Raw genomic sequence first — 10128 nt, forward strand, 5'->3', positions numbered from 1 at the left:
GGAATGAGCACGAGATTCCAGCCCTGCTGGAATCAGTCAGGGATGTCCTCGGGCCTCAGAACCCCGTGCTTGTGGGCCTGTCAGGCGGCATAGACCTGAGCGAGTGAGAATTCTTTGTTTACTCCAAGCAGCAGTGAACATGGGTGTATTGTTATAATCAAGCAATCACTGTAGAGCACAAAATTCCAGCAGTCATGATAGAAGTCTTCGCAGTTTGCTTGCGAAGAACACTAGGTGGAAGAAACATTCGAGGCCCACATGCTTCCATGTGATGCCTTACGAAATCGCAATCAGCACACTTGCAAGCTAAGTCTCTGCAATGTACACAGCCACTGCTTCTGTTAATTAGTGGCGCAAACATGTGATCTCAACGATATTGCCATGCTCTTGTAGAGGTGATGTCGTCCGGATGCTGATTATGCTAGGCTCCAGTAGAGGTGACGATACAGAGCAGCTAGCAGACTCCATTTCACAATCTCTATCTTCGCAGTGAACAGGAGCAAAATCAGCACTGGGAGGATGGTTTACTTGGCTCAGCCGCAGCTGCAGTGCCCCAGGCACTTGTGAGAAAGGGTGTACATCACACTACGTACATACTAATGCTTTGAAAGCTCGATATTTTGAACGGAAGTAATTCAAACTTTTGGATAATTTGAAGCATACTGCTTGACCCTTCCTGGCCCTCCGTCATGTTTGATTACAACAAAAGGTAATGGCTGTTGCCTTCTGGAAAGAGAAGCAGAAGGTGAACATTCAACTGGAACTTCGGTTAATTTGAAATGTGGTGGCATCAATGTGTGATTCTTGATTTGATGAGCTTTTACTTCACATTAGTTATGTTTTATAAAAAAGCTGAAGTTCCTTCATTTTGCTATGTCACACAGTTCAGTAAACAAAGCACAGTCGGTTAATGGCAGAGAATGACGAAGAGTGCAACAACAATCAGCAGACAAGAAGTGGAAAGATGAGGAAACTGCTCTCTCCTGTCTGTTATTGCATTGTTTACCATTCCCTGCTCTGCAAACAGACAGGCAGCTTTCTCTAATGACAGAAATATACTGACAACTTAGTCAGCTGGAATTCATATTAGTGAACGTCACCACTAAGAAAGCTTGTCTTATCTGCACAGGGGCACCACAGGCAACCAGCAGGTGCTGTCATGCGATGCAGCTGTGCCAGGGCCATCTGGACAGCAGACCACAAACACTGGCACTGACTCCCTAGAGTACTACACCAATTATATGACATGTTCCTGATGCCGTCGACGAGGATACATTTTACGCTGCTGCTGAGGTACCAGCAGAAGACATAGGCACTGTTATCACAGCTGCTTATGTGCTAGTAAGCCCACTATCCTTCAACAGCACACAGTCAGATGCAGAGGATGGCCAGACAGCCACAGCAGCAGGTGAAGAAGCTTCTACACACAACAGCCACCAGCTGCAGGACCAGCCGACATTGAACGAGGCTGCACCTATCAGCAGTAGCAGTCACTAGCAGCAACACACCACACCAGCCAGCAGCACACGGCGGCCATCAGCAGCAGCAACAGGACAGCCTGCAGCTATGCCGGCGGCGGTCACAGTCAATGCAGCAGGCTGGGCACCTACAGGAGGTGATCCAACTTAATCGTGAGAATGTTGAGCTGGAGACAGCTTCTCTACAGGCACAAAAAAGGGCAGCTGAGACTTCAGTCAACAGCACAGACTGCAGCAGATGTAGTAACTAAGATGGTGCATGCAGCCGAACATTTCATTAAGTTTAACGACGCAGCTGTTAAAACAATTGAAAAGTTTGGCTGCATAGCTGATGCACTAACAGAACTGACACAGGTCCAGACAGAACGTGCGAAGATAGATTTAGAAAATGCCAAAAAAGCACAGGGAGCGCCAGAGCTCACAAACTTTCTGTACTTAGAAACTTCGCACTGGGTGCCTTGGCGAGCATCATTACATTTGAAGTGTTTAGCTATAATGTTTTACTTGTACCTCTCCTATGCATGTCCTTGTATATATGTGTGCAGCACCCTCTGTTCATCATGACTGACCGACTCGTCCAACAATGCACTCTCTTAAGTACTGCATAATGTTTATTGTACAGCATGTGCAACCGAAACGGTGGCCTTGTGGTAGAGTATCCGCCTCACATTCGGGAGGTGCTGGGTTCGATCACCTGCGCCGCCGGGTACCCGCCAGTTTTTTGATGGGTACAAGATTTCCCCCGGCCTGGTGCTCGGCTCTTCAGGGGTAAGATGCTTGGGTAAAGGGTCCTGGACCAAACCGTTGCCTTGACGGATCAGACATAAGCTCCGCCGTCAAGCAACCCTTAATCCACCTCGTGCGGTAAAGGCCCATTTGTGGCCCTTTTTTTACGGTTTGGTCCAGGACCCTTTTCCCAAGCATCTCACCCCAAAAAAACCGAGCAGCAGGCCGGGGGAAATCTTGTACTTATTAAAAACCGGTGGGTACCCTGCAGCACTGGGGATCGAGCCCAGCACGTCCCGAATGCGAGGCAGATGCTCTACCACAAGGCCACCGCTTCGGTTTTGCTTGTACCTCTGCTATGCATGTCCTTGTTTATATGTATTGCACACATAAAAAAGGACGAGAAGGGTACACATCAAGCGCTTGTTGTATATCCTTCTCGTCCTTGTTTACATGTGCACAGCACCCTTTGTTCATGACTGACCGACTAGCCCAACAATGCATTCTCTTAAGTACTGGATAATGTTTATTGTATAGCATGCAACCTCAGCAGGTATTTTCACCCGTAGGCGCTCTGTGATTTGAGTAGACAAGTTTCCACTGTGCATTTCATGCGCAGTATGTGTGATGCGTTTTGACAGCGATATAACGTTTCTGTGATACGTTTTGACTGATATTTTTGAATGTGATGCATTTTGACTGTGATGTGTTCTGACTGTGATATGTTTTCCTTTGGCTTGTGGGGGTTTAACGTCCCAAAGCGTCCCAGGTTATGAGGGATGCTGCAGTGAAAGGCGACGGAAATTTCGACCGCCTGGAGTTCTTTAACGTGCACTGACATCGCAGAGTACTCAGGCCTCTAGGTTTTCGCCTCCATTGAAATTCTACTGCCGCCGCCGGGATTGAAACCACGTCTTTCGGGTCAGCAGCCGAGCGCTATAACCACTGAGCCACCGCGGCGGCTTGTGATATGTTTTGAGAGTAAAATAAGCTACTTACGTGCGCTAGGGTTCACAGCTTGCTTGGCCCAGCATTGCCATGAAATATGCTTCCTTTAAAGAAAAGATAAGCAGTGAATTGGGTGGGAAGCATGTGTCAATACTAGCATATTTAATTACCCTTACTGCTAGTGTGCATACATAAAATAAAATATTTCACTGAAAGATAGTTCTAAGTTTTTGTTTGCTCCCATGTATTCATTGCAGCCCGAGAAATTATTCTCCTCGCGTAACGGAGTATGGTAAATTTAGAATCACTTAGTATAGTATCCGCGTTCATGATAATGATGGCAAGGGCGATAGACTGCCTGTTCTGCCGTTTCTAAGGCTCGTTTTAGTAGTGCCGGAGACTATCAGCCTGCCTGGCGTGTTCTCCGCCGATGGTGCGAACGCTTGTTTCTGTCGGTTTTCTGCGGCATCTGCATATAGCACTTGTTCATGTTTGCTGTACATTCTGTGTAGAGCTTTTGCCGTAGCTTTCCTTCTCTCATCGTGGTGAGCAGATATTCTTAGGTAGTGGCGCAACTAGTATTGCCTTGATGCGTTTAGGCATTTGTGTCCTGATGTCTAGTGGTGGCAGCTTGATGCCTATTCTTAGGCGATGAAATATGGCCCTTCCTGCTTTGGTGCGGGAAAGCTGACCTCATTGCATTGTGAAGTGTGCTTCCTTAATCTCATCTAGAGTGTTGTGTACTCCTAGGCCCAGCAGTCTGGCGGTGGAGGTATACTTCGGTAGCCTTAACACAACCTTGTATGCGTGTCTAATTATACCGTCTAGTTTGGCTTTATCAGTGCTGACTAATTTCAGGTATGTGAGTGCGCACTGAAGCCTGCATAGTACAAATGCTTGTACAGTTCTGCACAGTTCTTTCTCCTTCACTCGTGTCCTTTGGTTAGCAATTTGTCTTATTAGTCTTACTGTCATGTTTGCAGTTGTCTTTATTCTTAATAATGTCTCTTGTCCTTCCTGTTTGAAGGAAGAGTCCAAGGATTCTTATAGTTTGAACTTGCTTTACAGGAAGCCCTTCCTCCCAGATGTTGAGACGGATGTTTGTAATTTTTGTAATTTATGGGTCGACGGCCTCGTGGTGTGTCTCTGATTCGCTGCTTTACCAGTCAGGTCCTCTATTATTTGAGGACAACGTTACCTAATGCACCAAAACACACCAAAACAAACTAAGCTATTAATGTACAAATCCTTAATTCGTCCCGCAACTGAATACGCGTCTCCCATCTGGAATAATCATTAACAATGTGAAATTATTCAAATTGAGACCGTCCACACGAAAGCCATCAGGTTCATATACCGTCAATCTGATCGGCATTTTTCACCTTCTTGTGCCTTGTCTGCTTTTAATCTAACCCCCTTGTCCGTTCACCGTCATGTGGATTCACTGCAGTTCTTGCACTGCATCGTCAATTCACTTTATCAAGTCACAACTAGCGTTTATCTTACAGGATATTCTCCGATCACCCAGAGTAGCCATCACAGCCTTAATGTTGAGCCGTGCTTTGCCCGTACTAATTATTTCAAACACAGCTTTTCTCCTGGCAAGGTGATGGTTCGGGCTAGTGGGTATGCGTTATGATCCATAGCGCATACATCGGAACTTAATTCCTGGCATAACGCGGTCTCTTCCATTGAAGCAATTTTTAACAGCGATCGGTGCCACATGATGTTTCCTTTTGTGTTGTGTTCATTGTGCATTGTATCAATTTATTAGTTACAGCCTATCACATTGGTTGCACTATGTATTAAAACATGTTAGGTGCAATCTTCTGTGTGCGTGCGTGTGTAGTTTTTGTTGTATGTAGCCGTTTGTACACGAATTGGTAACCCCACTCCTGCAATAGCCCCAATAAAGTTTGCACTATGTGAAAATAAATAAATAAATAAGATTCTACAGCTCGTTGCAGTGTGTCCTCTATCTGGCCATTGCTGCCAGTTTTCGTTCATAAAATGATATCATCTGCATAGAATATGCGTTGCAGCCACGGGAGAGCAGCTAATTTAGGAGGAATTTAGATTAGGTAGCGTTGTCAGTTTGCCTAGATATGCATGTTGAGATGCTTTCACCACGCATTTCACCTCAGGATTTCAAATAATTAAGTTGCACTCACAGTGAGAAAAGTGCTGTTGCACAAGAGCACTGCGGACTGCACTGCCATCGTCGTTTCCACAGTTTGGCACAGCCGCAACTTCTGAAAGCCCCTGGCACGCTCCGTCACAGTGGCATGCATACTTTTTAGCCACATTGTGCAGCACACAGCACGCCACAATGATGGCAGGGCATCGGTCTGAAGCCATCCGCAGCTCTGCATGCAGGCAGTGGGATCTTCTTTTCAGCTGCCCTATGGTCCTGTAACAGAAGATTGCGGCAGTGCTCTTGTACCACCGCTAATTGAGCGACGTGTCCTGAGACACTACATAAATCTGGCCACTTCGGTCATTGAATGGAAGCCTTATGAAGGACATCAAGTGCAATTATCTGTTGTGCAGATCAAGGTATACCGAGTTTTATTTTTCCTTGTTTATATAACTGCAGAAAATGAGGGCACTCTGAGAGGTCTGGTGACTGATTGGGCAGGCTCGTGCAGAATCACGACAGAGAGCCGGAGGATGGAACAGGCAAAAAATGATGGGTCGGTGCTCATTCTCTTGTTCACCTGTCCCATCCTTTGTGTTGGTTGCCATGAGTTTGAATGAGGACAACACTGGAATGAACACATACAGCAAGTAGGAGGAACAGAGCCTTAGTGCTGACTGCACAGTTTTCGTGTTCATGAAAAGATGTACTAATATGAAGCCTTTGTGAATGCTTCGGGCTATAACCTCACGCCGTACTTTACTGATTCATGTTTTATCATGCGCAATTATAATGTCATGTGAATCAACAAATGACTAAACAAAAGCTTTAAAAATGTGGCAGTACAGTTACACCAATTCAAAAGTCGCCACTTGCACTGTGACAAAATGATGAATGTCAACCACTGTACATAAACAGCAGAAAAATAACTTGGGAGGTAACTGAAGGCTATGAGCAATTGAACTGTACAAATGACTTTGTGCGGACATTTTTTCTGGTGAATCTTCCAGCGCACTCATACCATTGCATGATTTTAACATAACGATATAATCATAAAATGCCTAGCAACGTCTCGGCACGGGCTTCTCATTATTTCATTTATGCGCACGGTGCAGTGGGAAAGGCAAAACCGACAGGAAAGAGTTTCTCGTATGGTGACTGAGCGTTGACGAACCTTTCCACCACTGCCCTCGTAGTGCCGTGCGCTGCATTGTAGCGCCTCTTCCCAGGAGTGCCTGGCGTCCGGAATGGGGTCATCAGCCATGGCTTGCACGGGTACCCGCTGTCTCCCAACAGCAGGCCGGTGTACAATCCCCTGTCAAAGCGTTCGGCAAGGGTGCTGTTGGCAAGCACCCGCGCGTCGTGCGTTCCACCTGCCCACTTGGCGACGACGTCGAGGATCCGGCAGTTAGCGTCGACTACGAGCTGAACGTTGATGGAGTGGTAAAAATGCCTGTTGACGAAGGCCGCCTCGTTCAGCCCGGGTGCCTTGATCCTCACGTGCGTACCGTCTATTGAGCCCACCACGCAGGGGAAGCCGCCCAGAGCGTAGAAGCTGCCCTGCAGCTCAGCCAGTTCGTTCGCCGAGGGCCAGCTGGAAAACACAGAACACAAGTAACTGTTGTTCCATATCGATGTCATGCGGGATCACACTGTCACACTTGAGGGCACTTCCGAGCCTTCCTACACAAAAACTTCTAGCTCTAGCGCAAAAATCCCACGGCACCGCAGGCGAAAAGTAACCCACCGCTGGGAACACGATAAACTGCGCAGTTGCTGCCCAAAACGCGATTTTCGCACCTCCGTCTTGCGATCGCAACGTTAACAATTTTGTGCAGCGCGCAATAATGCTCTGTGCAAGTGGTCATGTTACATCGTTTCTTTACACTGTGCGCTGCTTGTTTTCTTGCAACCAAAAGCGATAACTGCTATCGAGCGCTTCTTCCGTACTTTTCCGTGCCGCAATTTCCTTGCGAAAGCGCCTGCATAGAGGCGCCTGCCTGGCTAGGAAGCAGAGGCAGCCGCTGCACACGGCGTCGTAGAAGCAGGCTGTAGGGAGCCGAAACGCCCGCAATAAAGCTAGAAAAAATCGCGAAGGGTTAAAGCGAGGCTTACCGTGTACAAGCGGCGCTGTGGTGGACGAGGGCAAGAGCAACTCGCCGAACGGTGCGGCTGGCAGTCGACTCGTGCACGTTGAGCGTATCTCCGGCCGTGATCAGAAAGCCGCCGGTGGCGAAGAACTTCAGCGCGACCAACACTTGCCGCTCAACACTCAAAGCGTAGCTCCGGCAGGTTGGATGCTCGAGGTCGTCGCGCAGCAGCTCGGCGAGGTACGCGATGCCAGCACGGCCAAACCGAAATCGCCTTCGCAGCTCGCCCTAGTCGAAAATTTCGAAAATGTTGGTCCGGTCCCGGAACACACGTTCAGGACGCAACAGGCGCTCGGCGAGCATTTCGAGGCGGACCAAACGCAAGACAGACATGTTGGATATGGCTGGAGAAGATTGAGACTAGACTGCTCGACTGCAGCTTGGGTTCCAGCCTTTTTCCAAACTTCATTCTAGTCTACTTCCAGTCTACTTTCTTTCGTGCAAGCGACTTGTCGGCTAGGAAGATTAAGCCTCCAATGAGTTACGATTTAGCATGAAGACTAGATTAAGCCTGGACTAAAAAGTTTTGTGCAAGTGGCCCCTGGTCGTGGCTCGTGCAGCCACGGCTGGGCAGTTCTGTTCTGGTGTCAGCTCGTAGCAGTTATCTCGTTTCCTTCGCCCCTGAGGCGTTAAGCCTACAAAGTCATTTCTGAATGTGACATTAAACACAAAATGACATTTCATCATCAATTCTAACTTCACAAAGAAGACATCGCTGAACTCTCAACAAATGTAAGGTGATTCTGAAAAAAAATGATGTTCAAAAATGCTCCGTGCAATGTTCGGTGCGTGGGAGCCACCTCAGTGAGGAACCTCTCAAACCGGTTGCTGGGTAGAGACTGGTTTATTGCAAGAGCAAGGAAGAGGGAGCGGGAGATGGGGACGAGCAAGATAGAGGGGGACGTTAACGAGTCGCAGGTGGTCAGCGGGGTGAATGACCTCCTCGGTCTGCCCGAAGGGGGCATGGCAGATGGAGCGGCCGGGCGACGCCCAACAATGCCGTACACAACACTCCGCATGCTTCCAATCTTTAGAGAGTTGTGTGTGTGAGTGGTCAGGATATGGAAGGTAGGTGATGGCAACTGTGTGCATACTTGTTCGTGCACGTGCCTTGTGACTTATGGCTATTTTGTCTTTATTTTTAATTCGGTGCGTTGTCAAGGGCAGGCGTTTTCTGGCATGCATGCCAGCCGCAACCAGGGTTGTCGAGAGCTCCTGTACATTTTGTTTATTTAGAACATCATTTTAGGGGCTCTGCGCTTTCTTTTTCTTAAAAAGGGGCCGGATTGGTTTGGTTTATGGGGTTTAACGTCCAAAAGCGACTCAGGCTATGAAACACGCCGTAGTGAAAGGCTCCGGGAATTTCGACCACCTGGGGTTCTTTAACGTGCACTGACATCACACAGTATACGGGCATCTAGAATTTCACCTCCCTCGAAATTCGACCGCGGCGGCCGGAATCGAACCCGCGTATACCATGCCAGCAGCCGAGCGCCATAACCGCTCAGCCACCGCGGTGGCTAAAAAAAGTGGGGGGGGGGGGGGGGGGGGGGGAGGGGGCGGAGTGGTCGCAATTTTAACAAGAAGTAACTAGTAACGTGACACCGCACATTATAGAAAAATGTTAACGTAAGCACGTCACCCGTGATAGTTCTGAAATGGTAACTCGTACGTTACTAAGTTACCGAAAAAAGTAACGCGTTACCGGTAACGCCGTTAGTTGTAACGCGTTATTGCCAAAACTGCATGATTCCCTCCCCGCAGAAAAGCTCTTTGTAGAAGGAAAAAAGCCTCTTCAATTATCATCCGTCCAAAACCCGAAGGATTGTTGAAAATGCCTTTGAGAGAAAGAAAGTCCGCTTTCGATGCGCCATGAAAAGGATAGAGGGCGAGATCAGGCATTCGCCTGTTATTATTAATAATTGGTTTTGGAGGGAAAGGAAATGGCGCAGTATCTGTCTCATATATCGTTCGACACCTGAACCGCGCCGTAAGGGAAGGGTAAAGGAGGGAGTGAAAGAAGAAAGGAAGAGAGAGGTGCCGTAGTGGAGGGCTCCGGAATAATTTCGACCACCTGGGGATCTTTAACGTGCACTCCGGATCAGTAGTCGAGCGCCCTAACCACCTAGCCACCGCGGCGGGGCGCCTGTTATTATTAGAGCCTGCTGCACTCTCAACAACATATGTGAACACTTTTTGCCTAGCTACAGCAGCAATGGCTGGATGAGGTTTGTCAGCATGACAGAGCTTTTCAGCAACCTGCTCATACTACGCAGTTCGAACTTGATAGCAGGGCTAGTGTTCGGGCAGCTTTTATACATAACTTTCGGCAGCTGCAGTAGAAGTGCACTGAAAATGACGAAGAGTGCTGCCCATGTTTTCTACCTCTAAGCAGCATACCTAATCCGAGGCAGCATTTGATGTCAATGTGGGACTGAAGCAGGTCTAGTTTTGTGTCTTTCTACCTTCCACTGCAAACTTTCCTGGAGGAGTGGTTTTCTTGTACAAACGAACTCAGAAGAATGGGTTTCCCCAGTCACGTACACATCTTAACCTTGATATCTGAACAGCCAGGTTAACTAACTGACTTCAGTGGGGTTTCCCAACTGATTTCGTTGGTGTGAGAAGCACTCCTTTAGCGTGATTTCTGACGTGGCTCCGTCTGGACATTGGTAACCTCGTGCAACAC

Source organism: Amblyomma americanum, chromosome 9 (assembly GCF_052857255.1).
Source record: "Amblyomma americanum isolate KBUSLIRL-KWMA chromosome 9, ASM5285725v1, whole genome shotgun sequence".
Taxonomy (NCBI): Eukaryota; Metazoa; Arthropoda; class Arachnida; order Ixodida; family Ixodidae; genus Amblyomma; species Amblyomma americanum.